The 25691-nt window shown below is 32.6% G+C and overlaps 1 protein-coding gene across 1 annotated transcript in view; it reads left to right on the top strand.

Annotated features, from left to right (window-relative positions):
• Nucleotides 1-259: 259 nt before the first annotated feature.
• Nucleotides 260-25691, top strand: part of GABA-B-R1 (gamma-aminobutyric acid type B receptor subunit 1) — a 338659-nt gene continuing 313227 nt past the window's right edge. Inside the window, exon 1 of the mRNA XM_070107139.1 lies at nt 260-797. The gene's annotated coding sequence lies outside the window, so the exon portion shown is untranslated. The remainder of the gene's footprint in view (nt 798-25691) is intronic.

Genomic DNA, 25691 nt, shown 5'->3' with positions numbered 1-25691 from the left:
TGGGCAGCTAAGCAACCATATAAGCAAACGCATTCTTCCAGCTCCACACCCCACAACAGGCAAGCGGTTGCTGGTGGACTGTATATTTACATAGATATATAAAAGTATATTTTTTTGTTAGATATATACTAAAAAAATAATGTTATTGTATTTTTTGTTGTGCCAAAGTGGTGAAAATATAAAATAACTGTGATTTTTGAGTTAAAATAAAAAATTGGAATAATAAAATTATTATAAAAAATAATAATAAAGTTAAATAAAAAGTTATCAAGTGCGAAATAAAGTTGTGAAAAAGTGAAGAAAATTGTATTTAAGTTATGAAAAAACGCTTAAAAGCAACCAAAATTGCGCCACAAGCATTTGAGCTGCAGCTTTTAAAGTAGTCTACAAGTCGCCGCTAAGCCCTAACGGTAAATCCATCAGCGCAATTTGAAGACCGCTAGAGCAAGCAGCAAACTTCCGCCGCTAGCAGCTGCCTTGACTCAGAAAAGACACAAAAATAATAACGCCAACAAAAAACCACAATAGCAACAATAGCAACCAAATATAAAATAAAATAACAAAAGGAAACAAAAGCTAAAAAGAAATAAATAAAATAAACATTACGTTCTTTCAACAACACTGGCTGTTACTCCAAAATAAAACACAAAAAAGTATTTATAGATATATAATATAATACTAAATAATAACAACATTACTCGCAAGCATCAAAAGGAGTAAAAACAAGCCAAGGCAGCAACGAAAAAGTTTTTCAACTGTTAAAAAGTTTCAGCATACGTTCCAACGTTTTACGAAAAGTGAGTACGTTTTTATAACTACACACATATATATATATATATATACATATGTCTATGTAGTTCTTTATATAAATACGTATATAGTATATATTACGATAGGCACATCAATAGCTCAATCGAGCTTAGCTGAAGTTTTTCTACTTGCAAAGTATTATCTAACGTTCTTTAACACACACACACATACACCCATACATACTTGTAAGCCTGCATAAACACACTCACGTGTATACATGTGTTTTTGCTAAGTTAGCTTTTTCCTCTGGCATTTTTCTTTTTTCTTGTTGCGGCATCCTTCAAGTTTTCCCATCGATTCATTCATCAGCGTGTGTAAACCCATTAAAATTCAATTAGACGCAATAAAGGAAAATGAGGAAATTCAACAAAAAATGGTGGGTTTAAAAATTCGAAAAATTTAACAAAAGTTATTGGAAATTTCCCGCACTTACGACCATTAGGGAAAATTGCAAAGCATATTAAGCTGAAAATAAGTTTATTTCATACTCTTTCCACATTTCCATAAATCATAACAGGTGGCAATGCTTCTCAAAATAATTACTTTCTGCCATAACCCTTGTTGAACCAGTTTTGTATAATATTTATTTGTAAAAATTTTTTTTTTACTTTATCACAAGTGGTAACACTCGTGAAATACATTTTTTTCTACCCCAAGCATTTCTTCAATCTGTGCTAATGGCTATATCATTTGTAATAAATATTTTTTTATTGTTTCATCGAATTGAATTTTTTAAGCAGGTGGCAACACTACTAAAAAAATATCGTTGTGTGTCTATATTATGTAATAATAATCTATATAAAGTAAACCCCGAGGTAATTGACAAAGTTATAATATTATTTTAAACCAGCGTTCTTTGAGCATACGGTTTCCAAACTGTTGGCAACTCTGCTAAAATTATTTTCGAGAAATTTTTTTAAACCTTTCTAGTTTTATCTGCATTGCTGCATAATTTGTAACATTTTACTAGTTTTAAATATTGATACACATATGGCAACTCTTCTAAAGATATTTTTGGTAGAATTTTTTAAATTTTTCTTGCCTAGTTCCTCATAATTTGAAATATTTTACTAACTTTACTAATTTTATTTAATATGGAGTTTCAAATAGATGGTAACTTTAAACATTCCTTCCAAATCATATTCTTTTTAAACTTTTTGATTAGAAACACATGATGAAAACATTTTTATATTTTATCATTTTCCAAAAAACGAAAATTTTAAACTATTGGCAACCTTCAACAAAAACAAAATATTTTAACTGTATGCGTTCTTAAACCTCTTTAGAATTTTAGTTTTTTTTGTCTGATCGATTTCTTCAACTTAAAATTTTCTTGACTTATAGGTGGCTTACTTTCCTGCCAAATATTTTTTACAAATTTATAAATATTCAGTAACCCTCCAATAAAAAAAAAATATTATCAACTGTAAGTGTTCTTAAACCTCTTTAGATTTTTAGTGTTTCCTTGTCTTTAAAATTTATTCGACTATAAACTGTTCGACTCTTAGGTGACAACTTTTCTGCAAAATATTTTCTAAAAAAAATTTGAACACTTGGCAACTCTTCACAAAAATTTTTTTCATGTCCAACGAAAATATTTTTATATTTGATACGCATATTTCACTATTATTATAATATCGAATTAATTTAGGTACAATATTAAAATAGTTGGCAACCTTGTTGAAATAAATAATCAATAGAAGTATTTTAAACCCTTTTAATCCATAATAAAATAGTTATACTACATTAATAATTTTTTATGTAATTAAATGTATATTTTATAAATTTTAACTGAAAATTATAAATAGTTGGTTACTAAATAGGTGGCAACCCTACACAGAAAATGTTTTCAAAGGAAGCTTACGAAAATCCATTTCGTTTCGTATCGATATAAAAATGTTACTTTATCACATAAACTTCGAAGAATATACTTTTCTGTAGCTGGCAACCCTTTAGAATAAATATTTTTAACAATATGCTTTTTTCAACTTCTTCAGGGTTTCACTCGACTGTCGTGCGGTTTTATTAACAAATGTTTTCTACTATTTGCTACAACATTGTCTTCTATAACGGCATCATAGTCCCGGTGTAAAGAGAGAAATCTCAACTTCTTAAACTTCCGCTATTCGAAGCAGCTCGTAAAAGAGAGGTGTTTTAAGTGCCTTAATTTTAATTATGCAACATAAAAACTTCGCGCACAAAAAGTTAGCCAAATGAGAGACAAAAGGGACGTACAATAATAAACGAAACTGACGCAAAGCAACACAAATGTGGCGAAATAAAAATATTTGTGTTGCCTAATTAGAATTTTAATTATGATTTCATGATTTCTACATTACCGAAGAACATTTCAAAATACTTGCAATTAAAGTTGAGTAAAAGCTAATGAAATGCCGCTACTTACCATTCATTGCCAAGAAAAATGAAAAAAGTAAGTTTCTAATTATAATTCCCAACACAACAAAACGCTCCGAACACCCTCTTACCCGCTTTTCATAGCAAAAAAGTATTTGCCGCCACCAAATTTAAGAACAAAAGCTCTTCGCCTAAAATTTCTTTGAATCAAGCGCGAATGGTGTACCAAAATCGCCGAAAAGCCGACGGAAAAATGTATTGAAAGTAGAACACTTTAAAATGGGCTGAAAATATGTGTAGATACTTGTGTGTATGTATGTATATAGCACTCAAAAAGCACTGCAAGGTAGTACACGATGCTGCAGCAGCTGTCAGACAGCCTAAAAGTATGCCAAACTCAAGAGCGCAAGCCTTTTATTCGGTGTTGCAAGCAGATAAATATGGCAAATTTATCTTGGTTGAATGAATTCGCGTTTCTGGGGCAAAAAAAAAAAATAAAAAGTTAAATATTATCAATTAGTACGAAAGTTATAGTAGGAAATGGCAAATATTAAATGTGCCGTAAGGAGTTAATTTATACTCGTATTATTTATATCTTTTTGTACTAAATGATTTTGAAATGTTGTAAGAAAGTTGTGACCTCGAAAGTTTTTTGAATACTTGATTTTAATTTAAAACAAAAAAATACTACAAAAGTTTAGAACAAAATTTTTGAAAAAAAATTTTAGTACAAAAGTTTAAACAAAATTTTAGTACACACTGTTTGGCAAACAAATTTTACTAAAAAGTTTTTGGTACAAAAATTTGACAAAAAATACTAGTACTAAATTTTTAATTAAAAATAAATTTTATTTGACAGTATCTGTTTTTTATTAAAAAATTTATATTTCTGAATAGTTTCGTAACAGTGGAAGTTTATTAGTACAAAATCTTTAGTACTAAATTTTACGATAGAAGCACATAATCGGTTTTAGGTATCATATTTTGGTGAAAAAGTTAGTACGTACTAAATTTATATTTTTCCAACTCGAAAAAAAAGTTTAGTACATAACTAAAACCACTTTACTCTTTTATGTCCTCTCTGAACCACAATGTGCTCTTGATGAAGTTTTTCAATTCAAAATGTTTTTTATGCAAAAGCATTTCCAAGAAATTTTCGACCGATAGTTGCGATTCTTTTCCTTGCATTTGCATAGAAAATGTTCTACTCGTATAGTCCTTCTACCTCTTGACAGCTTCTACAATAATCGTTATATGATATTCCCTGTCTGGTGGCATATCTGCCAGTAAAACAGTGACCTGTTGGCATTTCTACTAGTATTCGTTTGTCATTCCTTTTGAATGTGCGGCCTCTATTCCATTCACGCCACGTTTGTCCGCTTGTTGACCCAGTTCAGATTTTCTCCACCGAGACTCAGCTAGATTTATAACATCGTCGATTAAATATCTGCAAGTAGCCCGAGGCATATATATTTCCATATTATCGAAGTCCAATTGTAGTATGGTGCCTGCTCTGGCTAGTTTGCTTACTTCACAGTTACCAGGGATATCACTATGTTCTGGAACCTATTGCAGGTTTATCGTGAAATAAAGTATTAGATCCACAAAGAGTTCAAGGCATTCCTTCATTATTTTTGACGAGACTTTGGTGATAGTCAAAGGTAGTCAAAACCGTATTTATAAATATTATATATGCCTTCCTGTGAGCAAACTCTTTGAGGCTTTTTTTAATTGCTCTGATATCTGCCTTGTTTCAAAATCCTTGCGATTAAACATTGCAGTACATCTCACGCTGAGTTATTAGTAGTATATTCTTAGGCACCATGCAATATAATACACCCCAATGTGCTTTGGTCTAATCTTTGCAAAAAAATTATTTAGGTATTGACTGCGTATTGAACGCCACCTAAAATTTAATATGTAAAAAAGATTATCTCTTTTCCATAGTGTATTTTTAGGCGCATATCAGTTGCCGGCGCGCAGTAAACATGATAAGCAAAGTTTGTGAAATTAATTTTAACTAATTTTTGAAAGTAGCAAAATATGCCAATGTTTTTTTTGGGAGTTTGGGGGAGTGTGGGGGTTGCGGCATACAAGTATTAAGTGTATACATAGAAACAATTAATACACATTTATACATATATGATAATCGGATTAAATTTGGCTGCGCAGCAGAGCTCATAACAACTCACACAGTCAAATACACGCGCCTGGCAAAGCGAACAATTAAATATAAGTTAGCAGCACATTTGAATAATTTCATAATTGAAATGCAAAAGCGTGTAGGTATACTGCTGCGTTTGTATGTAAGGGTGTGTGTGTGCGTGTGAGAATTTTTTGTTTTGCTTTTTTCAAGTGTACAAAACTCACGTAAAAATATTTAATTACCTTGAAGCGGCGAAACTAAGTAGCTGCAAGGTTCTAAGCAAGTCACGCACGAACACGCACACACATTTATGATTTTCACTTTGTACATGCATATGTTATGCATGTGTGCATGGTTTCAGTGTAAAATTCTCTTTCTATATATATGTGTCTGCCTATGTATGTATATTAAATAGGGAAATCACGCAATTTGGCTTTTATGGTCGGTGTTCCGCAAAAATCTGCGCATAGTTTTAGGCGCGTAAACGCGTTAAAAGCCATACACGCATACTCCTGTACATACGTCAAATTTACGTTGTTAACAAATGTGCCAAACAAAATGAATGATGGGTGCCGAGCGGTATTAAGTCGTCAAGTTGTAAAGCTGTCGTTTTTATATTCATATTTCTAAATGCGACTATGTCACGTTAGCGCGCCTAAAAGCATGCTGTGTAAAAAACAAAAGAAAACAAAAAATAAATAAACTATGAAACCAGGCAACGTAGGAAATAAAAATAGGCAAATGTAAGCGAAATAAAAGCGAGAAGTGAGTAAAAGGCATGCCAAGGCAAAAACTAAGCAGAATAAAGCGCTAACAAAGTGTTGCTAATTCAAGGCTTCTTTTTCCTGCTTGCGACTTTGTTACACGGAAATGTCATTTTCTTTGTTCTTGTTGTTTGCATTATTCGTTATGATTAACGTACATTTTGTGCATTTTTAGAAATTTTCGGCACGCACAACGCGCTGCTCGTGGTCGCTAATGATGATGAAGCAGCTAAGATATGTATATATGGGTAAACGCGTATATTAGGGTGTCCGTTATTTCCTAACTTAATTCCATTTTGCAAGCAGAATAATACCCTCCACAAATACAAAAGGAAACAAGAATCTCCGACGTTTTCTTTTGGAAGTTAAAAACTTCGTGTCAAACTTAATATAGCCTGTTCAGAGTATAAAAATCAACTTGGGAAATAATGCACATCCTAACGTACATAGGTACATACACAGCAACAAAATATTTATATATGAGTATAAAGACATATCTATGATTTGTTAGACAAATTTGTGCTGAGTGTGATTATGTAATTTTTTTCTCAATATATAAGTACTAGCTTCAGGTGCGTACATAATGTACTCAATACTCCCACTTCTTTCACAGTAACAACAACTTTTACCGTTAACGTTTCGGTCAACTGAGATTACTTTCCAGTCAAATGGGCGAGAAAATATGAGTGCTACATTAATGATTAACGCTTATTTAAATAGATGAAGACAAATGGCTTTGCCTACATTTAGGCGTAGCGGCATAAAATTATGGAAATCGAGTTGCTGGGAATAATGAGAGAAAATTGCAGTCATTATTATAACCAAGATGATAAGTATTTAATGGCTAAAGGTGAAATATTTTTGTTTTCGTAGAATGGATTTACTTACAATAAAGGAATAAAAGTTTTTAAATTTGTTTTTTTTTCGAAAGTACCTACATGCATACATATGTATGTACTTAAGTCCTTAACTATGCTGGTTTCCGATATACATATACAATACAATATGGGTATTAAAAACAAAATTGATGTTATTTATGTTAAAAGCAAGTAGCAATTTAACATTTTTGTGTAATATGCTTGACTTACAAATTTTATATGCGTAGAGTTGCCACATATTACTTCGTACAATATTATCAAACGTAAAATAAATTCAACTACTTATGAATTCAAGCACTAACAGGTTTAAAACAAGCTTATTAAAATATAGAAAATAACGTTTTCATAAAATAGTGTTGCCAACTATTTTTTTTATAAAAAAAAATTTAGGCAAAGTAGAACGTATAAATTTTAATACTGTTGAACGTAAGATAAATTAAACATTGTAAGAGCTGCGCATTTTGTAAATAGAGTTGCCAGTTGCTAAAATACTGCTTTAAACAACATAAAGAGTTTTATAAAAATATATTTCTTATGTAAGAAATTATTAAAATAATGAAAACGACATTTAAGCAAAATATAAAACGAAAGGTTGCCACCTTTTCAATTAAAAATTAAAAAATTTAAAATTAAATTTAAGGCAAATTAAACATTTTAGTACTGAAATATTTCTTATAGGCGTTGCCAGATGCCAAACTACTTACATATTAAAATAAAGTAATGAATATACAAATATATTTTTTATGTAAAAAATAGCAAACGAAATAAAACTGCTTCGGCAAAAAATGCAAAACAGTAGGTTGCCAACTTTTTAGTTTAAAATTTACATTTCGTAGAAAATAATATTATTGAAACAAAGTTTTTTGGTGATTATCTTTCTGAGTTAGTTAAAAAACAGCTGTACTTAATGAAATTTTGTTTTACTAAATATGTAGGGCTGCCAAGTAGTGTAAATTTTACTCTTATTTGTTCATAAAATCTTTAGGTGAATAAATTAGCACGAAATTATAAAAAAAAATTAAAGTATTATACACAGAAACACAAATATTTATGTCAAAGTAAATTGCTTGGTGTGATTAGTTTAGTGGGGTTACCATCTTACTGTTTTTGTAAAATTTTTTAATTTTTAAATAACTTAAAATTTAACGTACATTTATTTGTTCTAGCACATACAAGTTTAAAATAATAACTATATATTAATAATTTAGAATTTAGAAAAATTATTATAGGGTTGCCACCTGTTGTTTTATATTAAATCTTAATGTTTTCACATTTTTAACTACACTTAAAAATTGTTTAATATTAGAAGACTTGAAGCAACTAAACAGTGGCAAATATCAGCGCTAAATCCTCCATATTTATAAAGGGTTGCCATCTGCTGTTTTCACGAAAATGTAATAATTTCGCACTTTCAACTATAGTTAAAAATGGTTTACAAGGGGACCAAAAATTTTTATCAATGTCCTTCGTATTTTGTGAAATAGAACAGTATATATACAAGTATATAGAATAGTATATATGTATAATATAATAGTATATATGTATATACTATATGTATATGTAAATACATATGTATACAATTCCTTCTTTTAATACCCGATAGGAATATATGAACCTTTGTAAATTTCATGGCTATTTAATTTGATTCGGTCTAAGTGTTTTTCATTATTTTCAAGGTCAGTCCAATTGCTTTATTAGAAAGGTATGAATAATTAGCATTCTTGATTTCGTAAGCAGCGGTTTCTATTTGAATGTTATGAATATTTAATGAGCTAAATGCGAATGGGCGTGTCGTTTGCGTTTTTTGACAATGCAAACACACGCAATGCTCGCGCACGCACTAATAAATAAAAGATGACCCACAATTGGTCATGTAAAATATATACTTTTTGGATACAAACAGAAGTATATGTTTAATTGCAGTAGTGAACAAAATTTCGGTATAAAACTACCGGTATTAATAGAAGGCTTTTTCTTAAAATATTAAGCGTTTAAAAATTCCACAAAATCTACCTATAAAAACAAACAAAAACTACGATTTTTTTCGACTTCCCAATCATACAACATTTATTGAAGAAATGTATCCATTTTGAACCTGTAAACACAATCAATATAGCGTAGCCACTAAATGTTTGCTACGCATATTTAATAACCAAGTTTGCGAAACAATCAGTAAAGCACACAAGCTTGCATATAGGCTAAATACAATTTACTACAAAAACTAACAAAGACAACGAAGCAGAAACTAAAGTGGAAGACATAATCCAACTTTCACACAAACAAATATTCATGTTACTAAACATAATGTTACTGCTCAAATTTCACATTCCGCTTCGACTGACGCCGATTGTCGAGATCCATAATTGCATTTGATTGATGAAGATATTCAGAAGTTTTGATTGATTTGTTCATTGGCCGTTGGGTATAACTAAAATAGAGCAAAGATAGTAATGGGGGTTTATATTTGTAATGGACAGGGTTACATTGCAGACACGCAAGACAAAGGATGGGAATAGTTATAACAAGATTTTTTCTTCGAATTGCCAAAAATTTGGCTTCAGGCATAAGCAAAGGCTAAGTTTAGTGAATAAAACTGTGTTTTCATCTTACCTGCATCTTTATATCTATATCTATATCTATATCTATATCTATATCTATATCTATATCTATATCTATATCTATATCTATATCTATATCTATATCTATATCTATATCTATATCTATATCTATATCTATATCTATATCTATATCTATATCTATATCTATATCTATATCTATATCTATATCTATATCTATATCTATATCTATATCTATATCTATATCTATATCTATATCTATATCTATATCTATATCTATATCTATATCTATATCGATATCCTTCCAAAACAACAATTTTAATTAGTTTTCAACCTAAGCTTGTTTGTTATATGAACGCTAACAATATTACCTTAGAAAGGCTGGTAGCACTGCCGGCAACCTCAATATTTCTAGATATAAGCAAATAAATATTCTGCGCTTTCCGTACGTTTAACGCAATCTCTATCATTTTGCCAGCATCATGAAAATTTCTCGCAAAATTTATGCACAGTCCTTCACACACACACACTGACACGCATGTGGCGAGCATCCACCGCATAGCCTTAATTTCTTTTGAGAGATTTGCGATAGCGGCTTTCAAAGGGCAGCCAATGGTAAGATTCTTCAATTTCGTTGAGTTTAGAGCGGCGAAATGCTTTGGGAGCGGGCGAGTGAAAGAAAAAATATGCGAAATGAAATAAGACTACCAAAGGCGTCTTGCGAAAGACTAAGCAGGCCAAATTAAATTTTCCGCACACAACACACACGTATGTATGTATTTGTAAAGAGATGTATATATTATATATATATACTCACATAAGGTTATGTTTATGTTGCCTGTGTGTTTGTGGCGGCAGTAGCTCAAGGCCATAATTTTTATGTTGGTTTTGCGTGCATGCGAATTTGATGATAAGCGCGAAAATTTTGTATTTATTTTGTGGAAGAAAATATTTTTTTTTTGTTTTTTTATTTGTTTAACAATACTTTTCCTTGACACTCTTCACACTTGCAGTTGTTGAGGTGTTGAGGCGGATATTCAGAGATTTATTTGCTTGTTGGCTGCTGGGTGCTGGTTGCTGTGACTGCTGTTTTTGCACTATTTTCATATTTTATTTTGTTTATTTATTGCAAGCAATACTTTTTTTGGTGGAAATTAACTACTCAACTGATTGCATGATCCCGCTGTTTCGGGACCATGACAATGTTGTATAAAATTTGTTAAAATATATAAAAATATTATTATTTTGTAAAAAAAAACATTGGGATCCCGAAATTTTTGCAAACAATTCCCTGGCTAAAACGTTTCGAAACCCCATCTATTAAAACAAAATCTCGTAATTTCGGGACAGTTCTTGACTGTTTTTAAATAAAACATTTTACGACTACAGAAAGCATTTTAATTTCAGAACCTCAAAATTGAATAAAACAAAATCTCGAAATTTAAAGACCGTTTTAATATTTTTTTAAATAAAAATCTGATACAAATAATTTCGGGATACCAAAACCTACTCGAGCAAAGTCCTGAAATTTCTGGCGCATTCAAATTAAAAAAAAATATATAATATGTATATACCGATGCTAGAAATCGGTATGGAAACTGGTTAAAAACCGGAAACCCTTTTAAGCGCGAAATCCATAATAACAAAATACCGATATTTCGGGATTGGAAATTTTTTGACTTACATACATATATAAAACATATTGTGATTCCAGAAAACATTAAAAGTTTCGGGACACTGTAATCTATTGTAATTTAGCAAAACCTCCCTAATTCGGGATTGTTCTTATTGTTTTTGTAATAAAATTCTGCTTCAAACATTTTTGGAGTAATAATACCTACTCGGACCCAGTGTAGAAATTTCGGGGCAGTTAAAAATAAAAAAAATGTATACTGATGCTAGAAATCGTTGTGGTAACTGATAAAAATTTTTCGTGATCCCGAAGTTACGGGAACGCTAAAATTTTAAAGTAAAACTTTCTGCTTTTAATCATTTTAGAAGTTAACTTAAAAATTTGTGGAATCCTGAAATTTTCAATTTAATTTTATTTTAATAATTATTTAATTTACTTACAAATAATTTATAATGTGAAGATATTAGTTTCGGGATTCCGAAATTTCTGTACAAAAAATATCAGCATTTCGGGACACTCCAAAAAATGTTTGTGATGCTGGAAATCATTATAGAAGTTAATTTAAAAACTTTCGGGATCCCGAAATGTATGGAAACATAATCCCAAAAACGTCGGGATTGGAAAAATTCTTTCGAATTGCTTTCTCACTTTAATACACCCAAACTCATATACATACAAAGTATAAGTAGAGAAATTGTGCTGTACAAGCAGTATGCGCTATCTGCTGTACGAAAATTTGCACAAGCAGTCTGTGTGGCAATAAAAGTCAAGATGTTACCTAATGAGGTCAATTACCAAGTGAAAGTGTTGCAACGTAGATGTATGTATGCTGTTGCAGTTGTGTGCGTTATGTCAGCTCCCTTGTGTATTTATGCTTATGCATATGGCCATCGCCTTTTCACAGGCGCGCATATTGTAAAATTTTGAGGCAAGAACAACAAAGCGAACTTTATGTACTGTTACACAAACACATACACATATTATCTACTGTTTGCTGTGTAAATAATGATATGTGCGCAGTTAGTAAAGCGTGTTGTCACAAGTTTTTTACAAGTAACAATAAAAATATTTGTTAGTGTATGTGAATGTGTGTGGCTGAGTGTGTAAGTGTGCAAGTATTATGTTCAAACCGTTTATCATTTTTACTTCATCCTTTACTTTCTTAAAATTGTGGCACACAGTTGTTTTGTTTTTATGCGCCAAGATGTATGCAACATTTTTCAACTGTCGTAAAATTTTGTAAATTTAAAACTTTCTTAATTTCAACGTTCTCTCAAAACGTCGTTAAAATATTTTAATTAAAAAACTATGCAAAGAAGTAACTGCTGTAAGTGGAGTCTTTGAATCTTGGTTCGCAAATAAATCAAATGAAAATTAATTATTGAGTTATAAGATTTTAGATGTCAAGTACGTGTACGAAATTTTGTTAATATTTGAATATTGCAGGCTGAATGAAATTTTGTGGACTTCATAATCTTTTTTACTTTAGCTTATTATATAAGGAGTCAGCATTATAAATATTAAAATTAAAGCAAGTCTTCAAAATATGTCCGTTAATGGACTAAAATATTTCAACTAAGTTGTCAAAATGAGTAACGAAGAAAAGTGCAAATCGTTGTAGATTATGCAATTTACTTAAGATGAGTTATTTCATAGTTATTTAAGACAATTTAAATCTGTTTATCTCATGAAATACCCACGCAATCCGTTAATTAAGCAGTTAGCCAGCTTTACCTAAGTAAATTGGCAACTCAACTAACTGTATCATATAAGAGTAGTATTTATTAGTATTTACACACGCTTAATTTACTCAATAAGAAAATTGCAGAAATACTCCCGATCTTCAAAAAATAGGTTTGGCCTCCTAGTCTATATACGCGATCAGCTAATTGAGCAATTAGTCAGCTTTTCTCAAATAAATTGTTACCTAAGCTCAGTACAAGAGTTATAATGTATTAACATTTACACATTTACTAGGGAAGCTTTTTAAACATTCCCTTAATTCAATTAGAATATTGTCGAGACTGATTATACATACAGATTTGGTTTCATGAAATATGAACATAATTAGTTAATAGAGCAAGTAGTAAACTCTTCTCAATTATATTATGGTATTTAAACTAAATTGAGTTGTAATTTATAAACAGCTACACATTTACTATTGGCGATTTTTATGCTTTCTCTTAAACTATTCAACCGTTTAATTTTACTCAATTATATAAAAAAATGCTAATTGACTCAATTAACAATTACTTGAGGGGCGGGTATAGACTGTAAGTTTAAAATTTAAGTCACTTAATTAATTGGTTTTCAAAAATATAGAGCCAATGAGTAACAAGCGACGGGGACTTATCGTTTCTTTCGACAGCTTCAATTACAAAACTTTAATATGGTAGTGTTTAGGTCTTCACAAATATTAATAAAATGAGTTTGATTGGTATTTATGAAAATCTAAGTTATTGTACGAATATTAAAGAAAAGTCAACGTTGAAGTTCTTAAAACAATTCGCTACAAAAAGTCCATTAAAAAAGTAACAACAATTTACTGTCAAAGAAATTAAAATAATTCACAACCTATATTAGCATTTGCTAATATAGTTGACCCAAACGAGCTATTTAGTAACAAGAACTTTTTTTTTCAGCTGTCAACAAGCATATATTCGAAATGGAACATTTATTAAATTCGTTTTCATCGTTAAAACATCTATCTTAATTGACTCAATCATTAACCGAATTCGATTTTCACTCAGTCTTAGAATTTAATAAAATAAAAACGAAAAACATCTGGGTACCCACAGATTATATAAAAAATGCAAGAACAAAAACAACAAAAAATTAAATTTCAACTTCTCTATAGATTGTGTGGTAACGAGGATAAATTGAGTTCAATTAAGAAGCTGAATGCACAGGGTATATTAAGTATACTGAAGTTTGTAATACCCAGAAGAAAATGTCGGCGACTCTATAATGTTTATATCTTAATGAATTGCGTAGCAAGCTGAGTCGATTATGTTCGCCTGTTCGCATATGTACTCATAATCCCTCAGAGTATGAGATATCGATCTGAAATTTTGCAAATAGATTTTCATCTATTCTTGTAGTGAAGTAGTATTTGGCAAGATATCTTCACTAAATTAAACATGGACTATTTATTGACCAAAACAACGCTTTAATATATGTAGATTTCTAGATCGAACTACTATATGATATAGCTCTTTTATTTGAAAATATATCTTCACAAAAGTAGGCATAAATTATTCTATTCTTCGACAAAATTGTTCAGATCGCACGACTATAGAGTATAGCTAAAATGGCTAGTTTCCAAAAAGTACTTTTCTGCATATTTAAATATTTTTGAATTTTAGTTAAGAAAAACTCGGATAAATTTTCATGTTTCCTTGGCTGCATTACTTGGAAAGCACAAAAACAAAATATGGCCTTAGCTACAAATAAGTGAAAATTCATCCGAAAATCCACTTTAAAATTTCACAAGCAATGAAGTAAGGAAGTTTCTACATTTCAGCATACTTGACGGTTACTTAATTTTTCGGGCGAAAAACAACTAACTTTTCCATTAAGCTAAAATGTATAGTCTTTATACCTATTAGCATGAGCAGTTTAAATGTAGTGATACTTGAAACGAATTTGTTACATATTTTGCTAATATATTTCTGCTACATAGGCGACAAGGCATTTGCTGGCATTAGTAGAAAGAAGTAGAAGTGGAAGGAAGAAGAGTAAATAAATAAAATTTAAAAAAAATATATAACAAAAAAGGATATTGCTATCCATATCCGCCATATTTCAATAAAAAAAAACATGAAAATAAAAATAAATAAAAAAAATTTGCAAGAAAAATATCAAGAGTGCGAAAACTGTCCTGCCAGCCAATAACACAGCCGCCATCGCATACAATTTTGAAGTGCTCCGATGGCTTATTGTCTAGCATACAATTGCCGCTCTTCCATTATACTTCACTTCCTTTCTTCATAACTTTTCAAGCCAATTGTGATCTTTGATTGTATGTACTGAAGTTGCTGGTGTGAAGAGGGGTACATAGGAGTAGCTTAAAGAAATCGCACACAAAATAGCAGCGTCAACAACTTGCGCCAAAACAATATAAACTTCATAAATTTCCAAACAACAGCAGCAACAACAACAGCAATGATATGCGAGTCAGCAGACTCAAATTTGAAAGAAACTTTCTGGCAGGTTACTCATACGCCACGTCCCACGCTGTTTAAAAATCTTTTAGTCAGGCTTGTTTTCGTTTTTGCATACTTGTTTTTGTTTTCATTTTTGGTGTACGCTATGCGCTGGACAGTCACTTACAAGTGTAGGTATACATATATATATATATATATATATATATATATGTATATATATGTGTGTGCGCCTTGACTAGGCGTGTGATATATAGTGCTGACAAAGGGAAGCACAGTGCACGAATAAAACAAGGGGCAAAATATCTAAGCCAACAATGGCAGCTAACGACCACAATAGCAGCGTCAGTAATAAATAAATAAAATGACATTCTCTTTTGTGAGCGGGATTTCCTTTTTTCCACTTAACCCAAATGTGCAAATGTGGTTTTAATGCATGTTTGTATGTGTGTGATGTTGTGTTGGCGCTATTCAGTAGGTTTTTTCATTAACATAGTACCTTTTCACAATTCTTATTTTTATTTCATTTCTGGCTAGAATATGAATATGTTTATAATTTGATCGCAATAAGTACTTCCATCAATGATTAAACTTGGCAGAAAGTTAAGGCTAATGTTGAAGAAATTTATTATATTTTTTAGGTAACTACATGTTATAAGTGGGCTGTGACCGGCTTTGTTGGTGTTAGTGCTAGTGCACTAGACATTAAAAAATAAAAACAAATATTAACTTTGGTGCACCGAAGCTGTAATACCCTTCACAAATACAAAATATTCCAATCAAACTTGATTTTGATTGTTCAGTTTGTATTGCAGCTATTGATAAAAAATATATTCATTACTGTGATAAGTTTTCTCAAAAAAAGCTAAAATAGATCGCACTAAACGATTCAAACTACTTTTGCACATCTGCTACTGCGAAATAACAGGTAGTTGATTTAAAACAAAGCTGGTTAGAATCTGTTTGGATTTCGATCGATAAAACACGTATTAATCTCTGAAATATGTCTTACAAAAATCTATATCGCTAGCAGAATTTAGAAACTAAAACACTCGCTTTAGCTCAATCAAACAAAATACTCCAAAATCTCGATATAGCAGTCAAATAATTTATTTCAACTGATTTAGCTTTAATACGACTGATTTATTCGCAGCAAAAATTAGTTAACTAATTATTTTCAATTAAATTTGTGACTTACTTACTATTAAACAATTGAAAATTAATAAAAAAAAGACTGCGGCACTAGGCATTACAAAAAAAGCCTAGAATTGAATGTTTATGCTATTTTAGTAATTTTACAGAAACACGTTTAGAATTAGGTCATTAGTGTCAATATCCTAAAAAGATAGGACTGGACAGGTTTGCTAAGATGTAAAATTTTAACTAATAAAATAATTAAGTCGTTGATAATAATAATATGGATGCCTGCCATTAAATTTTTGTAAATTAACCAAATCAGTAAATTTTTTTTAATAAACTCAACTCTTATCTTAAAAAAAGTAGTTTCTTTTCAAAGTAACTTCAAGACTGGATGAATTTGGGATTAAGATTTAAGAAGTGTGTAAATTTTAAAGGATTAACGAATTATTATTAAATTTTTGCAATATACACTTAACTTTTTCATTTATAATTTTTTTTATCAGATTAATTGAATTAAGTCATTGAATTAAACTTAACTCAATGACAGTAATGAAATTTTGTATGCTTTTCAATAAAATAAAAGAGTAAAAAACATCATTATTATTATTTTTTATATAAGCTGCTAGATTGAACAAGTTCCGAAAATAGGCTAAAGTTGAGATTAAAGTCATTGTAAAACTGGAATGATTAGAACAAAAGCGCATTTTAACTTAAAGATTACAGGCAACTTAAAACTGAAATTATTACTGCATACTAAAATTTTGTGTATCTTAATATAAAGTCACTTTAAGACTTCAATTTTGTTAAGCTTAGCGTTACGGAAGTGTGTAAAATTTGACTACATTGAAATGTGATTAGGTTTATGGATTTGTTGACTATCCACTATGTCTCAACAGTAATAAAATTTCTGAGGATGTTAATGCATTAAATAATTGACTTTGACATAAACTATATGATTGCCATATTTTTTAAATTATTTATGAAACCTTAAAGAAAAAGAGCAACTAATTGACTTGTAAATTATTTAGTGCACTTAAAAATAATTAAAATCAAAATAACTCTTTAAGTCATTTATGAGTTTCTTAAGTATTGACCAATCTTCAGAAATTGTAAAATAGTTAAAATTTTTAAGAAAGTACAATAATGATTTAAGTCATTGACTTATTGACTTTACTCAACTGCAACTAGAAGATTTTATGAAGCATGAGAAAAAAACAAAAGATTTACTCTTCAATTAATCCGTTAAAGTGCTTCTAAAATATTAGGACTTAAAACGTCTCTACGTATTCATAATCCCGATTTACGTTTATCAAAAAAAAATATAAAAAAAATTTCCTCTGAGTTAAGTCTTCATTAAATAGAATAATTTTAATTGTAAATAAAAGTATTGCTATCCTCAGATTTAAATTAAATTCCATTGAATATTTTGCATTAATATTTTGAAAAATCCAACAAATATTTAAGCAAAAATAAATCGTGACTAACCAAAATTTGAATTCTGCGTTTTCTTAATTACTCCGATTTCAATTAAATGTAACCGAGTAATTCCCTTGATTCAAAGTCGTGACTGCTTAAACTGCAATTAAAATTTATCATAATCATTATAATAATTCCATTATTTAGATTAATCTAAAAACTGATTAAATTAAGGTCATGAATTATCGATTATTGAATAAAAAGAAAAATACGGAAAATAAATATTTCAAGCTTCAAAGTTTCAAGCGCACTGATACCACTGTAGGAAAGAAGACGCTTTCTGCTATTCGTCTAAAAGTTAAAGCTCCAAGATAATACGGACCAGCGATGTACTTCCAAACATGCAAAAGTTATGTCTTACAAGAGCGGAAACGTTTCACTTAATTTATTTGCTGAGGCTGCAAATACTCCAGCCTGTGCAGTAACAACAACCAACCACAACAAAACCGAAAGTCACAAAAGACGCTATGGAAGTGGGCCAAATTGGGCAACAACAACAAAAACAATAATATAGCTGCTGGTGTTTGGTGTAATGAAAATGTAAGGAAATTAGAAGGAGCTGAGGAGAGGTGAGAAGAGAGAGACTGGTGGGGGGATGGCAGCTAGAAACAGAAGATGTTAGAGGCGTTGGCAAGCAAAGTGGCGGCGATGGTGATAAACAATGTGTTAGTATGTGAGTGAAAGGAAGTACAGGTAACGGTAATGCCAACGGTGAAGTGTAGATGACATGCGGCAAGTGTTGTCGCTGTTGTTGGTGGTGGGGACGAGTGTAGGTGTGAAGAGTGGTGATGTTTAGACACATGCAAGTGTGTGTGGATATGTTTAAGCCGGTCTCTTAGTGGGTGTGACACTTACACTTACAGAATCTGGCAAGGCTGAAAACTTGCCAGAGCGTATCAGAAAAGGAGCTGGGGGATGAAACAAAGAAGTTGGTTAAGACAAGTAGCGGGCAAGACAATAAAGGGGGGGACCAAGCGTTGCGGTTTGAATGGAGTAAAGTAGACTTAAGTATAGCTATTATTGTTGTTATTGTTATTTATGTGATACACATTAAAATATGTAAGTGTGTGTGTGTGTGTGTGTATGTAGCACGATATCGCCAACCAGCGTTGCAGCTGCTCATGTTGCTGCTAGCTAACGGCTATTAGTTGTTGGCTGCTGGCTCTGGTGTTGTTATAGCGGTATTTTCTTGATGTTGCCGCTGGCATTAACCATGTTGCCTGGCCGTGTTGTTGGAAGTAGCGAAATTATTTAATGCACTTGGCAAGCAATAAAAATGCCACTAAGCAGCAGCCACACAGTGACACCAGCGAAAACAGACGACACAGAAGGTGGCGAACCCGATTGGGTGAAACGGGCAATAAGATGGGCGGAAGGCTTTATGTTTGTAGTACACACACACATACACACTAACATAATTATTTATCGCGATGATTTTGTCACACACAGCAGCCGTAGCAGTGGCCGTGGCATCGGTGGCTGCGACGACGGCGCACAAAATTCTTACTACAACACACATTAAGAAGTCAACGGCAGAGTCAACTGCAGCTGGGCGCGTAAGGCATTTGTGCGCCGCTTGCCGAAGGCATAACTCGTGCACCTTTGTTACGCTGTCCTAATATTTATGTGTGCACAAAATTCCATTTTACCTTTGCGACACATTTTTGGCCTCCCACACGCTTTTACGCTGTTACCTTTTCTTTTCAACTACCCACTCTCTTTGCGCGCTCAGGTGCACGCTCATAAATTATCGCAAAACTTGAAACTTTTTGCAAAATATTTTGATTTTTTCTTTTCTTTACAGTTATTTACCTTCTGTTTGTCTCCTAAGTTTTCAGCTAAGCTCGCCCTCACTATACACTCTCTTGCTCTGATTCTCTAGAGTCTCGCCATCAATGCGTTTATTGCTTGCCTTTTTTGTTACTTTTGCGGAATTTTGTGTATTTTTGCTGTTTTTTGCCTGTTTTGCTTTTTCGTTTCGTTTCTGCTTTTTCATTAGGTAGTTAGCTAAATTTTGCCTGCCTGCTTTTAAGCTTCGCTGCTGCCGTTGTGTATGTGTGTATGCGTGCCTGAGTGTGTATGTATTTCCTCCGCATGCTGTGAATTATGTCCTTATTTACATTTTAGATTTAGATTTTTGGGTCAACTATGGACGTTGCTCTGCGACAATGTGCGTCAGTTTTTCACCGAAAATTCTTAATAATTGTGAAAGTGTTTTATTTATTTTTTATTTTTATGTTTTGCTCAGTATTTTTGCGAAAAGTTTTTTAATAAACGACCGATGAAAGTGATAACGGCAATTTATGGGATTATTAGGGGAATTATTAAGTTGCAGTGGAATGAGCGCGAAAGCTGATGGAAATCTGTATAATGGACCTTAAGTGTCTTCTACAATTTTAAAACAAGAAAAAATGTAAACTTCAGTTGCACCGAAGCTATTATACTCCTCACAGTTGATTTTTTTTTTAACATAAAAGACCTTAAAAATATGTTTAATTATTCATTTTGATAGATCAGTTTGTATGGCAGCTATATGCTAAAATGGTTCAATCTGAAATTTTTTTTCGGAAATTGTAGCGTAGGCTTTAGTAATAATCTGTGTCAAACTTCATGCAGATAGCTTGTATTCAAATTAAAAAGTTTTCCATATAAGGCAACTGATTTGGATCGGCCAGTTTGTATAGCAGCTATACACTTTAGTGGTTCAATATCGGCGAATCCGGCAGAGCTTCTTGAAACTGAGAGAGTAGTTCATATATATGTATATATACAGACAAATGGTCATAGCTAAATCGGCCCAGCTTGTCACGCTGATCATATATAATATATAAATATATACACTTTTTAGGGTACCCGATTCGAGGAAAACTTAATAGACCCTGTTCATGGTATAAAAATAAGTTTCGGGTTTAACTTTACTCCGAACTTCAATTAGGGGTTCCAGGCTCGAGAGAAAATTTTTATTATATATGTATCAATAATCTGATAAAATTAATGGTGAATTAATATATTTTCATCTTATTATTAGAGCGCCCAACGCATAAGCTTCCTACAAGAGACCACTCTAAGGGTTTCAGAACATAGTGACTTGAAAATTTTATTATATTACAATATATTAAGGACTTTGAAATCTCCAATAATAATCCAATTAATATATATATTCACCGGTTCTACATTATCGAAAAAGATCTGGATTTTCATCCATCCAAGCACCTCGAATTCCACAGCATTTCTTTTTAATGATAGTTCCTGCCACACCTACAACACTAACAGAGATTAGACTCTTCATAAAAAGGAAGCGAAAATACGTTTTAAGCAATTTGTGTTCATATGTATTATTTTAAGACCTTATCGAAAGTAAATATCTCATTTGAAGGGTACGAGTATATTGAGAGAGAAGAGTATGGGCCCTGCTACATGAAGCTTTTGATGAAAATTCTAGTTGTTCATTAATAGCAAATTCGAGTTGTTTGCGAATCAAACCCGTGGTTTTTCTGTAGTACTCTCGAGTTTTTGTTAGTTTTTATGCCATATAAACTCGAGTTTATTGATCATGCCTTCTGTTTGGTATTTTGCACTACCCGAAAGTAGTTTACCGTACAAATCTTTCATTCATTTAACTCTCCTTAAATACCACTTTAAAAACAAAATCTTTAACTCGAGTTTGCGGATCACAATTTATGTACTAAAGATCGTCTTTTATTATATATTTCGCATGAAATTATTAATTTGGCGAAATACTGTGGCTTAACAAAGACTTAAATTGAAGTCGAAAGGAATGGCGAGGACAAACTTGATCAAATGCAAGCAAATAGGAGATCGGTAACTATAGAGAGAGCGGTAGAGAAAGAGAGAGCAAGATCGAGAGAGGGAGAGAGAGAGAGGGAAAGAGAGTAAGAAATAGTGAAAGAGAAAAATAGAAAATCGGAAAGAGACAAAATAGGAGAAAGTGAGAATGTAAGAGGGAGAGATTCGAAAAGAGAGCGATGAAAACTGTACTACTTTTTAAAAATCCTGATCTTTGCAAAGTGGCTAGTCAACAATGATTAGTTTTTTGATATTTATATGAATTTTAACTCAGAACTAGTATCAACTTATCTTAATAAATGAGTTATAGTATCAACTTTGCTTTTCGAACTTTATTCAAGCTAAGCGGCAGACCATTTAAAGACTTTGCAACCAATAGTAAGAGTAAACTCTATCGCACACATTGCTTATTTCATTTAAAACTTTATGCAATACGCAAACATTATTAAATATCTAAAACACTGCACACTTGCTTCCATTCACCTGTTGACCGCCCGCAGCGGTTAAGACGGAAATTGAGTTTCTAAAAAATCAACAGCAAACTTCAACTGTATTTCTAAACATTTGCGGATGTTCACCCAATACTTCTTTTGCAACCAAAAATAAAAATCATTTCAGCTCTAACCCACACATAAGCAATGCCTTATATGAAAAAATCCGGAACATATAAGTCAGTTCGAGCTCATTGCTTATTTGTGTCATAACCTTTCTTTTTTCCTGACTGCAAGTGACAACAACACATATACTCAGTTCACTTGACTTGCCACTCGCATTTTCCAATTAAAGAGCAGCTGCGTCGGAAAGGCCACAGCTGGTTGCGGGTGTGTTGTTGGGGAGATAAAAAGTCATTTAAGATGGAAAAAAAGTAAATTAACGGTATGTATGCGTATATATGTATGTATAAATATAGAGGGAGCGTGTATTATAAAACTTGAGTAAAATTTTAACAAATATTTTTGTAGTCGTCCTTTGGAGTTTAAAGGGTGTTCGGGAATAATTAATGGAAACTATTTTCCTTTATTTTTGTTGTGATTTTTAATTTCAAAAATTTAATTTTAAATATAATTTTACCCCAGACTGCACCCCACACTCTTTTACAGTTGTGATTTAAAACCCCGAAACCTGGGCAATTCCATTTGTGTCAATATCTATAAGATATTGCCTACAGTAAGGCGCATGTTTTGATTAATACCTTCGAATTAGACTTATCGAAGAGGCATGCCGCAATAGTTGCCCTGAACAGCAACAAAGTTTGTAACAAACAGAAGGAAACGTCGGAGACCAATCACCGTGACGAGCTGAGTTGATACAGGTGCACATAACTAGCCTGTCTGTATATACGGGAACTAGTCTCTCAGTTTTGGAGATATCGATATACTATATATTTTGCAAAGGTCTTTTCTCTTCAAGAAGCGGCTTATTTGCCGGCACCGCCGATATCGGACTACTAAGGCATATAGCTATTGTTGCTCAGGCTCAGCAACAGTAAAATCTTCGAACGAATTGTTTAGTTTTAGATTTATAAATCTGCCTTTAAAATTGTATGAGACTGTAGTTCTTATTCTTTCCCACCCTGTATTTGCAAGCTGTCAATTCATTGAATGTTGGCATAACTGATTGGCTTGGATGTCTTCAATGATTCGTGCAAATAACTTCACAATTTCCTGTGCTGCCAACCTCAACAATGCAGGCAACCAAGCTGTTGCCCCCACCTACCCTGCAATTGTTGGTTGCCAAGCTGTGAGTGGGTGATGGGATGTTGGGACACCAAAGCACTTTATAGCTACCTGCGACGTTGGCTTGACTACTGCCAGCTGCAGCTGTTGCTTCAGCCATCACTTCAACCGCCATGAGCTCTGATGGCATTAAATTATCGTCTCAGCTCTGACCCTCCTCCTCTTCTGCGACGCCCTTCTCTTCCACAGCGTTCTCGTCCGTACGGCGCTGTCAAAGTACTTCAAGCGTTTCAATGCGAAAGTTTTACAGTGCAGCGGTTAAGCAGCTGCAGCTGCGCTTTTTCCATAAAGCACCTCATACACATACATAGGTGCAACATTTAATTGAGTGTGTGCGGCAGCGAGTTGCAAGGAAGATGGTTGGTATTGCCGCGCCGGCAGTCAATTGTCTGGCGCCATTTCATACACAGGTCGTTGGCCAAGCGCAAGTGGCTTGCTGGAGATTTTGCGTTGTCATAGTGGCGGCCTATTTAATTGGCGGCTGCAGCCTCGCTTCGTTTTGGCGCACAACAGCAGCAGCGGTCGTGGCTTCAGTATATATATAATTTGACGATTAACTGCCACAATTGCGCTTTTTTTTCTGCAGCGTTGAGCATATTTTATGGCATTTAAATTGGTTTATATTTATAAGTAAACGTTGTTGCTTTTTAACTGTGGCCAACGGTACTACACCATCACTGTGTTGCATTTTTAATGCGCGCTTCTTGGTATTCTACGCCGCTGCCGCACTTTGTGGCATATTGCATGCGCTTTTCCGGTTCCCTTTCACAGCACACATTTTATTTGCGTTTTCATCCTTTGCCGTTGGTTCATATTAATATGTTAATGCGTTGCGGTGGCTGCGCAACAAAAAAAAATACACAGGAAAAATAAATAAAAAAAAACCAGAAATAACGTTAACTTCGGTTGCACAGAAACTATAATACCCTTCCCAAATGCAGATGTTTCCATAACTTGATTTTGTTCGTTCAGTTTGTATGACAGCTATATGATATGGAAGTCCGATGTTGAAAAATTCGTCAGATATTGTAGTCTTGCTTAGGATAATAAGCCATGCCAAATTTTGTGTTGACATCTTGGCAAATAAAAAATTTTTCATACAAGGACACTTTTTTGATCGTTTAGTTTGAATGGCAGCTATATGCTATAGTGGTCCGACATCGGCGGTTCCAACAAATAAGCCGCCTTTATGGTCAAATCAATATCTCAAAAGCTGAGAGACTAGTTCGCGAATGTACAGACAAGCATACGGACGGACGGAAATGGCTAAAACAATTCAGCTCATCACTTTGATCGTGTATATATATACATATATACATTATAGGGTGTTCGGCGTTTCCTTCTAGGTGTTACAAGCTTCGTGGCAAACTTAATACATCCTCTTCAGCGTATAATAAAGAGCGACTGCAATCACGAAGGCAAAATAGCTAGCAAATAATAATACAGCAAAGTGCACGAAAATAAAATGCAAAGCAGAACAGAAAAAAAAATTTAAGAAAGAATGACGTGCAACATGTGAAAATATATAAAAAAAAAATAGCGTTGCTGTGGCAAGTAGCGTGCAACGCGAAAATAAACAAGAAAAGTAGAGAAAAAAAAAGCAAAAAGTACCACAAAGAAAACCAAAAATTCGCATGAATAACAAAATGCTGCTTTAAATAGCAAAATCCCTGGCAGATAATAAAAATTCTCCACGCTGATTGCTTCAATTTAAATGCACTAAAACAGCATGCAGCAGCCGCAATTGCTGTTGCAGTGCGCACACAGCATTCGCTCGCGTTCAGGCAAAATGTTTAATAGTTGCCGCCACTAGAGTACCGTAACGCATATTTTCATTGTTGTTTCTTCCCCTTCGCTGCTGTGCTGCTATGCGCTGCCATTTTTGCTGTCACACTGCAGCTGTTATTCTATTTTGTTTGCATACTTTTGTGCGCGCAATCGTAAGAATGTGTAAACTTGTCAGGTTGTTTGCATTGCGAATATATTCAAATAAATTTTATGCAGCTTTGGTGGGTGCGAGCAAATGTTTCGTTTTTTGTTAGAGAGGTAGAGAGAGCGAGATAATGTGAATGTTTGCGTACGGGAATGTTGCCTTGAAAAAATGTTAGCATATCCAAAGGCTGTTGCTGTCATTTCAACTGTCTTTTCTTTAGTTGCAATAATATTAGAGGGCAAAGTAATATATTCTTGAATGAGAAAAATAATAT

Source organism: Bactrocera oleae, chromosome 3 (assembly GCF_042242935.1).
Source record: "Bactrocera oleae isolate idBacOlea1 chromosome 3, idBacOlea1, whole genome shotgun sequence".
In the NCBI taxonomy this organism is placed as follows: domain Eukaryota; kingdom Metazoa; phylum Arthropoda; class Insecta; order Diptera; family Tephritidae; genus Bactrocera; species Bactrocera oleae.
This window is presented reverse-complemented; position numbering and strand designations above follow the sequence as displayed.